The sequence below is a fragment of the Berghia stephanieae genome, chromosome 6, assembly GCF_034508935.2.
Source record: "Berghia stephanieae isolate SIO BIC M18660-M18661 chromosome 6, UCSD_Bste_1.3, whole genome shotgun sequence".
In the NCBI taxonomy this organism is placed as follows: Eukaryota; Metazoa; Mollusca; class Gastropoda; order Nudibranchia; family Aeolidiidae; genus Berghia; species Berghia stephanieae.
The window spans coordinates 911792-924291 of NC_088365.1; the positions used below are offsets into that span (position 1 = coordinate 911792).

A 12500-nucleotide genomic window follows, 5' to 3' on the forward strand; every position below is an offset into this window, starting at 1 on the left:
TTTTTTTTTGGTTCCTTCTTGAATTGTCTTCATGTGCGGCTACGTGGTCTTGTGGCATGACACTCGCTTTCGGATCGGAAGGTCCTGGGTTCGAACCTCGTTCGGCACATAGCTGAGTCCTTGGAAAAAGGCTCTTTACTCACATTCTCTCACGATAGTCAGGTGTAAAATGAGTACCTGGCCGTTAACAGCGTTGCCTCTGTCCGAAAAAAATTGTAGTATCGCCTAATAGGCGTCATGTCTCAACCTACATGATAAATGTTGCTGTTGGTCAAGGACCCCTTTTAAAGCGCTTTGAGCACGTTTAGTGGATATTGCGCTATATAAAAGCTCATTTTTTTCATGTTTGAAGGACTAATCGGAGAAGGAACACTGTTGAGCCTGACCCTGTTTTTATAGCGATGTGGCGTTGTTGCTCGTGATACGGTTTCCAGTTTTGTCACAAAAACCAGGAGAGTTACGCGTGGTCAGTGCCCGACCGAATGTTGGTGACAGCAGCGGCGGTCATAGAAAATTATGGACACGATTTCTTGTCCTTGAGTAAGACACTTTACGAACATTACCCCACTTAACTCAGGTGTGAATGAATACCTGGTCTATTCAATGATGGATATCATAAAGTTGTCAGGACAATAACAGGCGACATGTACTGCATGAAATGGAAAGAAAAAAAGGGGTAGCGTGGCTCATCGGTCTTTGCTCCGTACCCGAAAGGTACCAAGGTCGAATACGGTGTTTTGTTTGTGACTATGTATGTTTGTGCGTGTATTTGTGTGTGTGTGTGTGTGTGTGTGTGTGTGTCAGAAAGAGAGAGCAAGAAGGAAAGACCCCTAGAGAGAGAGAGAGAGAGAGAGAGAGAGAGAGAGAGAGAGAGAGAGAGATATATATATATATATATATATATATATATATATATATATATATATATATATATATAACCATTATGCTTTTGCTCTTCCTCCTCCTCTTCCACTCTCTGCTTCTTCTCCTCTTGTTCTTCATGCCCCTGCCTCTCCTCCTCCTCGTCCTCTTCCTCCTCTTTATCTTCCTCTTCTCCTCCTCCTCCTCCTCCTCCTCCTCTTCTTCCTCCTTCTCCTCTTTCTTCGTCCTCCTCCTCCCCCTCCTCCTCCTCCTCTTCCTCCTCATTCTCTTCTTCCTCTTCTTCCTCTTTCTCTTCCTCCTCTTTCTTCGTCCTCCTTCTCCTCATCCTCCTCCTCTTCCTCTTCATCCTCTTCTTCCTCTTCCTCCTCTTTCTTCGTCGTCGTCCTCCCCCTCCTCCTCCTCCTTCTATAACGAACCTTCAACTGATGCATGTACAAAAGTGCAGATCATACTAAGCAATCAAATGATTGAAAACAGTGACACTGTCCAATGTTTCTGCGTGAGTACACACTTGTCCAGTATCCTTGACTCAAGCACCGTCGTTGACAGTACTGTCGTGGTAGTTCCTCGCCTCGGGTAAGTACGTGCGTACGCCGAGTCGGTGACAGACCACAGTAAAGGTAGAGAGAGAGAGAGAGAGAGAGAGAGAGAGAGAGAGAGAGAGAGAGAGAGAGAGAGAGTTAGAGAGAGGGAGAGAGAGATAGATATATATATAGAGAGAGAAAAAAAGAGAGAGAGAGAGATAGAGATAGAGAGAGAGACTGAGAGAAAGAGAGAGAGAAAGAGAGAGAGAGAGAGAGAGAGAGAGAGAGAGAGAGAGAGAGCCTCTGTGTGTTTGTTTGCCTCCTACTAACTGGTTGTCTCGCTCACGGCTATTTCGACAGACTGAGAGTGAGTAAATATTAGATAGTGAGTAGTCTTATTTGACTTGGAGCAACTGTAAACAATGGAACGATGACCACTGTGATGCTTAATGACGTGGCTCAAAAAACTATTTTATTTTATAAACAAAACAATTATTATTGTATAAATAGAATGAAGTTGACGTCACTCGGGTCTTTGTTATTGCTTTTTGCCATCCCCGTTTATGAGTAATTCTCACTAAACTGTATTAACCAAACTAAGATAGTATGCGCTTGGCTAAGAAACTCACAACATTGCCATCCAACACAGACCAACACACAAAACTATGTGTAACCTTGAACATTTATAATCTTGTTGATACAGGTTAGTGAGAATTACTCATAAACGCGGATGGCAAAACACAATAACAAAGACCCGATTGACGTCAACTTCATTCTATCTATAGATAGAATGCGCTTGGCCAAGGAGTTCACAACATTGCCATCCGGAAGTATAACGGACCAACACACAAACTTTGTGTAACCATGAACTTTTATAGTCTGGTTAATACAGTTTAGTGAGAACAACTCACAAACGCGGATGGCAAAAACAATAACAAAGGCCTGAGTGACGTCATCTGCATACTATCTATACAAGAAAGATTGCTTTCAGCAAGGGCTTATGTTGTGTGGTTACATTGTCCTGTGGTATGACACTCATCTTCAGATCGGAAGGTCTTGGGTACGAGGCCCGCTCTGGGCGTCGCATAGATAGCAGTTGAGTCCTTTGAAAAGGCTCTTTACTCACATTCTCTCACCGTACTCAGGTGTAAAACGAATAGCTGGCTATTAACAGCGTTGTTTCTGTCGAAAAAAAAATATGATGATGATGATGGTGATGATGATGATGATGATGATGATGATGATGATGATGATGATGATGATGATGGTGGTGGTGGTCATCGTGGTTGTGGTGATGATAATGATCATGATTATGAGTCTCCTGCTGCTGCTGCTGCTGCTGCTGCTGATGATGATGATGATGATGATGATGATGATGATGATGATGATGATAATGGTGATGATAACTACAAACGACGATGGCGACTTTGTTGACGACGATTTCCAATAAGACAACCGTATTTCTATCGTTTAACGCGATGCTGGAATCAATGTATCACCGAAGTGATTGAGGGGACAGATAGAGCATGCAGAGACAATCTTTTAACATGCGATCGCCGAGCAAGATGGAGACAGTGTGAGTAGTGAAGTAGTGAGCATCATGTGAACAGAGAAAGAGAGTGAGTACAATGAGCGAGAGGGGTTTATCCGGCAAACGGAGACTTTAGAGTGAGCGCTTAATGTTATTAGACTTCGTCTGTGTCTTCTTCATCTGCTGCGTTGGGAGTGAGTGAATTATCTGTTTTTGTTTACAGTCCGGCTGTTATTTTTATCTCCTCGCGTGGAGAGGATTGTTTTATTCAAGGAGTTTTGCTGTTTACTATTGGTGTTGTTGTTATGTTATGAATTTGGATTTATTGTTGTGTTATCGGATTAATTAATCAGCTGATTGTGTGTAATATTCTTGTGATAAAAATTGTGGGTTTCTAGGTTGTGCTGGATGATGAATGAATTGTGTGTTCATTCCTAGTGACTCCTAGGTTGTGTTGGTTAAGTTTTTGATGTTGATAGGTAAGTGTGTTGTTGTTGTTGTTGTTTTGGTGAACGAGTTTATAATTATTTTATAGATAGAACGAAGTTGACGTCACTCGGGTCTTTGTTATTGATTTTTTTTTTTTTTTTTTGCCATCCACGTTTATGAGTAATTCTCACTAAACTGTTTAACCAGACGATAAACGTTTATGGTTACACCAAGTTTATTGTGTTGGTCCGTTATACTCCCGGATGGCAATGTTGTGAACTTGTTAGGCAAGCGCATATTATCTATACATCTTATTTTGTGAGATAGATAGACATTTAGAAAAAGGCAGGTTGATAAATAATAAGATAAAGGAATACATAACCAGAAACAGACTGGAATAAAGATGGGGAAAAGGAAGCCGACATCTAGGGGAAGGAATTGAGATCTGGAAAATAGAGATAGAGTTTTCTTCAAAGCTGATGCTTGTATTGTCTAGAGTGAAAGAGTGAGAGAGAGAGAGAGAGAGAGAGAGAGAGAGAGAGAGAGAGGTGAGAGAATGAGGGAAAGAGAGGATAGAGAGGAAGAGTAAGGAGAGTGGGAGGGGAGAGTGAGAGAGAGAGAGAGAGAGAGAGAGGTGAGAGAATGAGGGAAAGAGAAGATAGAGAGGGAGAGTAAGGAGAGTGGGAGGGGAGAGTGAGAAAGAAAGAAAGAAAGAAAGAGAGAGAGAGAGAGAGAGAGAGAGAGAGAGAGAGAGAGAGAGAGTCATACTTTCAAAATAACTGATTCTTAACATGACAAAGATTAAAGATTTAAAGGTTTGGAGTCGATACCAAAGTATCGTGTGTCGCGATACTTAGATACTCTTTTATGACTAAATTTTGTGACACCGAAACTCATTTGTAAAGATTAAAAAAGATTCAAATGCGAGCGATTAAAGTCGATCAAACAACGTTTTTTTTGTTACCAAAATGCGTGGGGTCGGTTACAGTATTTTATGGGTCCCCCAGTGCTCCGTATTCTGAAAAAAAAACATATTTAAAAATCTGGCCAGAAAACGTGTCCTTCAAATATCGATCGATTTAAATGACCCTCATCTTGGCAAAAACTCTCAAACCTGGGAGTTAAAAAAAGCCACAAGCATGATAGTTTTTGACAAGATGGGGGTCATTTAAATCGATCGATATTTGAAGGACGAGTTTTCTGGCCAAATTTTTAAATATGTTTTTTTCCCCCCATAGTATGACAGAGTGAGCTTTCGATGGTCGTAAGTGCCGTAAGATTCGACCAAGTGCCGCAATAAAACCAGGGCAGGGCTATAACGACAGGCATTCGACCTTCAAAGATCGCCGCGTGAGGCCTTCATCTTTTTTACCTTGAGTGATCAAGGTTTATGTCAAGGCAATAACTTGATGGTCAAGTAGATTTGCTTTTTATAATATATATATATATTTATATATATATATAGTAATATATATATATATATAGTATTCCTTTTCTTTCTTTCTTTCTTTCTTTCTGTCTTTCTTTTTTTTCTTTCTTTCTTTCCTTCTATTTTTCTCCCTTTCCTATTCTTTTTTTTCTTTCTTTCTTTCTTTCTTTTCTTTTATCTCACTATTTTTCTTACCTTTTTTCTTTCTCTTGTAGGTTTTTCTTTAGTATTGTTCTTTCATTTGGCTTCTTTTCTTATTTTTTTATTACCTTTGTTTCGATATTATATCTGTAAAAAAATGTGTATCATCATTCCCCTTATAAAATATTTGTCTCATCATTTACTCATCTCTCTCTACTCCCCCCCCCCCTCCCCCTCATACCCCCTTTAAGCCTTGTTATGATTTTTCCATGGTGTAATTAATCAAAAATTATTTTTCTCCTCTTTTTTCAGGTAAGTTCCAAATCATCAAAAAAAAAAAAATGTTCGTGAGTATCGCCGTTGTCCCCTCATACCCTCCTTTGCCTTGTTATCTTCTTTTCTCTTCTATTTAATCTTTTTCTTCTCTTCTTTTTTCGTAATTCTCATCATCTCAAAATTCTTCGTATATCTCTCTTCTTCTCTTCTTCTCTTCTTCTTTCTTCTTTCTTCTTCTTCTTCTTCTCTTCTTCTCTTCTTCTTCTTCTTCTTCTTCTTCTTCTTCTTCTTTCTTCTTCTCTTCTTCTTCTTCTTCTTCTTCTTCTTCTTCTTCTCTCTTCTTCTTCTTCTTCTTCTTCTTCTTCTCTTCTTCTCTTCTTCTTCTTCTTATCTTCTCTCTTCTCTTCCTTATTCTTCTTCTTCTTCTCTCCTTCTTCTCTTCTCTTCCTTCTTCTTCTCCTCTCTTCTCTCTCTTTCTTCTCCTCTCTTCTTCCTCACAAAACATCATCGGTCTCCTCCTCATCCAATTCTTCTCCTCCTCTTCCTCCCCTTCCTTCTCATCATCATCATCCTCCTCCTTCTCCTCCTCCTCCTCTTCCTCCTCCTTATCGTCATCATAATCATCTTCATCATCATCACCACCACCACCACCACCATCGTCATCATCATCATCATCATCATCATCATCACGCTCGTCGATCTCATCGTCATCATCATCATCATCATCATCATCACTATCATCATCATCATCACATCATCATCATCATCATCATCATCTCATCATCATCATCATCATCATCATCATCATCATCGTCATCACATCATCATCATCATCATCATCATCATCATCATCATCATTATCATCATCATCATCATCATCATCATCATCATCATCATCATCATCATCATCATCATCATCATCATCTATCCATCATCGAGTCCACTCTTCCACCATCATCTTTCACCTCACCCCATTTATAAACTAAACCAAAAACAAGGACTCCAAGACCCAGCCAGACACACAACTCAGAGAGCGAAAGGAGAGCGTAGACCATAGAAAGAAAACAAAAACCCAGTAGCGGTAATACGGATATTGAAATTGGTTCTGGGCCCCACCACTCCACTCAACGGGCCGTCTTCCTTTGAAGCCCACAATACCTGTCAATGCTCAATGGTCTACCTGTCACTTCCTTCTTTACTACATTTCTCTCATCTTGCTTCCCCCTTTTCCTTCTCATTTTTCGTTGTCCTCGTCGTCGTCTTCATGCACTTCTCTTTCTTTTCATACTCAACTGCCCCCCCCCCCCCCATCTCCACCAACCCCACCCCGGTTCTCACTCTCTGTCCAGACACCTCGTTTAACTCACTGAATCCTAGATCTTTTTACTACTTTTTAAAATTGGAAAAAAAATGAATTGAAATGAGCATGTACATATATAGTTTTATTCAACTACCCCAACCATATAAACTAAATACATTAACTTTGATATCACGCCTATAATTTGTCTCAGAAAAATGTAATAAATAGGCATGGCATAAAAGTAACCCGGGTAAACAACGGATATAGTCGGTGTTAGGGTTGAGTGAGTTAAAAACTGAGTACAAAAGATTCCACTATGGTAATGTTGTATGTACTTGTAGCGTCTGCAAAAATTTAGATATTATAATTTGTGACCCCTGTTGTCATTATGCTATTGAAAAAATAATTTAAGCTTTTATATAGCGCAATATCCACTAAACGTGCACAAAGCGCTTTACAAGGGGTCCCTGGTCAACAGCAACATTTAACATGTAGGACGGGACATGACGCCTGTAAGGCGATATTATAATTTTTCTGACAGAGACGCTTTTAATGAAGTGTATATAATATAGAAATCTGAAATAAAAAAATATAAATCATCTGAATTTGAAAATGTTAGTTTTAGTAGTGTGAGAAAGAAAACTCTCTATCTAAATGAAGATTTTAAAAAAATTAAGCCAAATTTATAATTATTCCGTCTACTTAAATGCTGATAGGAGCCATTTGGAGGATGCGATGCGTCACGTGACCAGTTTTATGCGATGTTTTCGCGTTGATCACTTCTCTTCTACTTCATTGACAAGGATTTGTGCTTCTTTTACTTTCTATTGTGTGTATATGTGTTTTAGACAAGTTTACGGGGATGGTTTTGGCTTAAAATTTGTTTGTATACATCGGGTTTTATATCCTGAGATAATGCCGTTTTGAGATGGTGTGTCACAAATACAGCTGTTGACATATATATATAGCATAAAAATTTGTCGTTATGTAATCCACCTCATCTCATTTCAAAATCGGACCAAATGCATTGCCAAGCAAGATTGCAATACGTTATAATATTATTTCTTTTGAAGCAAACATTGTATAGATAGTATACGCTTGGAGAAGAAGCTCATAACATTGCCATCCGGAAGTATAACGGACCAACACACAAAACTGTGTGTATCCATGAACGTTTATAGTCAGGTTAATACAGTTCAGTGAGCATTACTCATAAACGCGATGGCAAAAAACAATAACAAAGACCTGAGTGACGTCATCTTCAAACTATCTTTTCGACGAGGTTGCATATAATTTTCATGTAACGACAAGGACTACAAAAAAATACAGCCTGAAGAATGTTAACAAGTTGTGTATTTAGCCTGCCTACACCTCCAATTAAAACTCTGTAAGATCATTTGTTTATGTTTGTATTCATCAATTGTTGTTGGCTCTCATTAACGTCTCCAAGTAGTTTAATATTTAGCACTCAAGGGGAAAAATTGAGCCTAAAATTGTGCTTTATATAGCGCAATATCCACTAAATGTGCTTAAAGCGCTTTACAAGGGGTCTCTGGTCAACAGCAACATTTAACATGTAGGACGGGACATGACGCCTGTCAGGCGATATTGCAATTTTTCGGACAAAGACATCGCTGTCAACGGCCAGGTACTCATTTTACACCTGAGTAAGGTGAGAGAATGTGAGTAAAGAGCCTTTTCCAAGGACTCAACGAACTATGCGCCGAGCGCGCGGCTCGAACCCAGGACCTTTCTATCCGAAAGCGAGTGTCATACCACAAGACCACATAGCCGCACAAGAACACCATAAACATTATTATTATTATTATTATTATTATTATTATTATTATTATTATTATTATTATTATTATTATTATTATGATTATTATGATTATTATTATTATTATTATTATTATTTATTATTATTATTATTATTATTATCATTAATTATCATTATTATTATTATTATTATATTATTATTATTATTATTATATTATTATTATTATATTATATTATTATTATTATTATTATTATTATTATTATTATTATTATTATTATTAATTATTATTATTATTATTATTATTTATTATTATTATTATTATAATTATTATTATTATTATTATTCGTAGCCACACATTGTTTTGTATATTGACTAAGCATATGGGACAGCGTGGCTCAGAGGTATGGTCTTTGTTTCTTACCCGAAAGGTACCGAGTTCGAATACCCGCCGCGTTGTGTGGCCTTGAGCAAGTCACCTAGCCTTAGCTCACTTTGCGGCGCTGCACTGCGGCTGACGCCTGGGTTATTCCACTCTTCCCTTGGAATAGACCCTAAAGAAAAATTTCCCCTTAGGGATGAATAAAGGGAATTTATTATTATTTATTTTATAGTGTTCCACTGTGGACCACTCGGCCTTAACCATAGAGAATACAGGCCTAGTCTGTGGCCTTAACCTTAACACTCCCTGCTCACATTTCAATCACAACATCTGTCCATATCTTATTTCTATCCCAATGTTGAACACTTCGGCAACGACGTTACGGCCAATGATGATGATGATGATGATGTTAACAATAATTATAACGATAATAATAATAATAATAATAATAATAATAATAATAATAATAATAATAATAATAATAATAATAATAATAATAATAATAATAATAATAATAATAATAATAATAATAATAATAATAATAATAATAGTGAATCATGATACTTTTCGTCGCTCATTTAAAAAAATATTTTTCAATCTCTTAATGTCTTTAAAACTCTTTGATCTTCAATCGTAGGGGAAAGCTGTGGCTGTCATAAGAGGTGTCTCCTTCCTCCCCGCCCATCGTAATCACTATAATAGTGTCCGCCTGTCAAAAACCCATAAACATCATCATCCCCCCCCCCCCCCTTTTTCCATAACGAACGCGATAGTTGGTGATTATGATGGTTAGTTAGATTTCAAAGTAAAATGTCGTTATTTATTTAGGTTTGCGACTAGATCTAGCTGCAAATTGTGATGGCAGAAACCGGTGATTTATTTTGACGAATTAGGTAATATTGCAATACAGTTTATTTGACTCGACAGTCTGTTGGGTTTACTTGTTTTGATTTATTTATTTTTTTTTCTTTGTTTTTTTGTATTTTGTATTTAAAAATAAAAATTATTTAGTTTTATGTTTGTTATTTTTTTAAAAATTTGTTAGTTTATTTTCTAAATTACAAAAGAAAATAATGACGGCGATTGTGGCTCTTTAACTCACTCAATCCTAGAGAGGTTTGAATACAACTCTTCAGGCTAAAACACAATTTTTAAAATATAAAGCGTTTTGTAAAAGTAGTTAGTATATATAGTATGCAGATGACGTCACTCGGGCCTTTGTTATTGTTTTTGCCATCCGCGTTTGTGAGTTGTTCTCACTAAACTGTATTAACCAGACTATAAAAGTTCATGGTTACACAGAGTTTGTGTGTTGGTCCGTTATACTTCCGGATGGCAATGTTGTGAACTCCTTGGCCAAGCGCATTCTATCTATAGGTGATTTGGATGATCAGCCCAGTCCGTAGTTCAAATTTTCAACAACAAAAAAACATTTATTGTCTTCTCCACCTGCTCCTCGTGCCGCCCACCGCTACATTTCCTTTGATCTTTTGTGACTCCCCCCCCCCCCCCTCTTTTCTTTTCTTTGATGGTCACACGAGCCCAACAACCATTGTCACGGCTATGATTATGATATTGTCAGCGACAAAATAATGGCCACAGGCCACAGGCTGCTGGCTGGACTGAACTGCCTGCTCCTGGTGAATGAATATTTTAAAAAATAAAAAGAGAAACAAAATAAAAACTAAACTTTCTTATTTGTGACCCAACGTCTCAAAACGGTATTAAGTCGGGACGAACCAGATGCTTAAAAAGTCAAATTATAGTTAAACTAGTGAAAATTATGAATCATTGGTATTCAGCACTCTAAAATATCATACTCACCCTTCTCAATAAAACATACAAACTCAACCCATGTCTGACATTTCTGGCTACAAATTCAATTTTCAGCATCTTAATCATCCCGACTTAATACCGTTTTGAGACGAGGGGCCACATTTTTGGATCTTGTTATCTCCCTTTCCAACAAGGTGCGTCAGCAAAATAATGTCACATGACTTCAACAAAAAGAAAAACAAGAAAACAAGGTGTAGATTTAAAAGTTTAACGCACGGCGTTTCCGAAGTTAAAAAGGTCATAATATGTCATAGGGAATGTTCTTTTTATGAAAAAAAACATGGGATGGATTAGGTTTTTATTGTCTTTATTTATTTATTTATTTATTTATTTATTTATTTATTTATTTATTTATTTATTTATTTATTTATTTATGCCCTCCTGTCTCTCCTTGTTTTAATTGCGTGTATGGACAAATTTCTCGGTCTCCAATAATTAGAGACCTTTTTAAACAAGCGCGGTTTGATTTTTTGATATTTTTTTTGTCCAGCCGGATATTGTCATTAACAAACTAATAATAATGACGATGATGATGATGATGATGATGATGATGGTGATGATGATGATGATGATGATGATGATGATGATGATGATGATGATGATGATGATAATAATGATAATAATAATAATAATAATAATAATAATCTTCAACAACAACAACAACAACAACAACAACAACAACAACAACAACACTAACATTTGTTAGCGTTTACACCAAACTCCCCCCCCCCCCCCCCCCCACCAAAGTTTTAAACAAACTTGAGATTTTATATAGAGCAATACCAACTAAACGTGCTCAAATCGTTTTACAAAGGGTCCCTACCCAACGGGACCCCCTTTATCAGAGTAGGTACTCCAATATAATTTTCGTCGTTTAACTTTGAAATTAAATAATATAATATTATAGATAGAGCGACTTCTTGTCTTAACATCCTCCGCTGATTTGAAAGTCTGTCGGAACTTCACTCGCTGACACAAACAGTGTCATAAAACTTTTCATTTTACGACAAGGACAAAGTGAAGGATTAATCATACAATGTTACAACAGGTAGTCTTTCAGTTCTCTTTCTCTCTCTCTCTCTCTCTCTCTCTCTCTCTCTCTCTCTCTCTCTCTCTCTCTTGCTCTTAGTCTCTCTCTCTCTCTCTCTCTCTCTCTCTCTCTCTCCAAAATGCCAATGCCCCCCCCCCCCCCCGATCAAGCGATCAAGAATAGAAAGACAATAACACGTTTTCTTTCTTCTAAAATATTTCTCTTCCAGTTTTGCCTCATCATAATCTGGTAGAATTGAGTAGGATTCCTTGCTATTCCATTATGATTCTAAAGAGGATTATATAAAATGCTCCCCACATCTCTGCCACACACACACACACACACACACACACACACACTCACAAATACACTCAGACAAAACCCCTGGGCTCACATGAAGCACATAATCCCCCTGGAAACCAAAAGATACAGATGAGGAATGAGGGTGTGTTTTTTATTTGTTATTCGTTCTTCTATCCGGCAGCTGATGACAAAATTTGGCTTTTCAACGTTTTGTTGTTTTTTTTTAAGCTGTAAACAAAAGATTTCTGTCATAATGGATGGATATTGTGTGGAAATTGGATTATAGGGAATTAATGGATGTATGGATGGATGGATGGATGGATGGATGGATTTGTGTGAAGGTGGGTGGGTGAATGGATTGAGTGGTAGAGTGGATGGTTTGATGGTTTGTTGGATGTATGGATTGGTGGATAGATGGATGGGTGGATGGATGGCTGAATAGGTGAGTGGGTAGAAGGGTGGATGGATGGATGGATGGATGTTGGATGAATGAGCAGATGGATGGATAGATGGATGGATGGATGGATGGATGGGTAGATATATGGATTGATGAGTGAAGAAGAAGAAGAAGAAGAAGAAGAAGAAGAAGAAGAAGAAGAAGAAGAAGAAGAAGAAGAAGAAGAAGAAGAAGAAGAAGAAGAAGAAGAAGAAGAAGAAGAA

At 37.6% G+C, this 12500-nt stretch overlaps 1 protein-coding gene across 10 annotated transcripts in view; it reads left to right on the forward strand.

The window, feature by feature from the left end:
* The window catches only part of LOC144975943 (E3 ubiquitin-protein ligase PDZRN3-like), a 509994-nt gene that overhangs the window by 274884 nt on the left and 222610 nt on the right, over window positions 1–12500 (forward strand). Inside the window, exon 1 of one of the 10 annotated variants that reach the window (XM_078920169.1) lies at window positions 3072–3416. The exons of 8 other annotated variants lie outside the window; for them this stretch is intronic. The gene's annotated coding sequence lies outside the window, so the exon portion shown is untranslated. Of the gene's footprint in view, window positions 1–3071; window positions 3417–12500 lie in introns of those variants that run through there. One more of the 10 variants, XR_013646002.1, reaches the window with a different exon arrangement.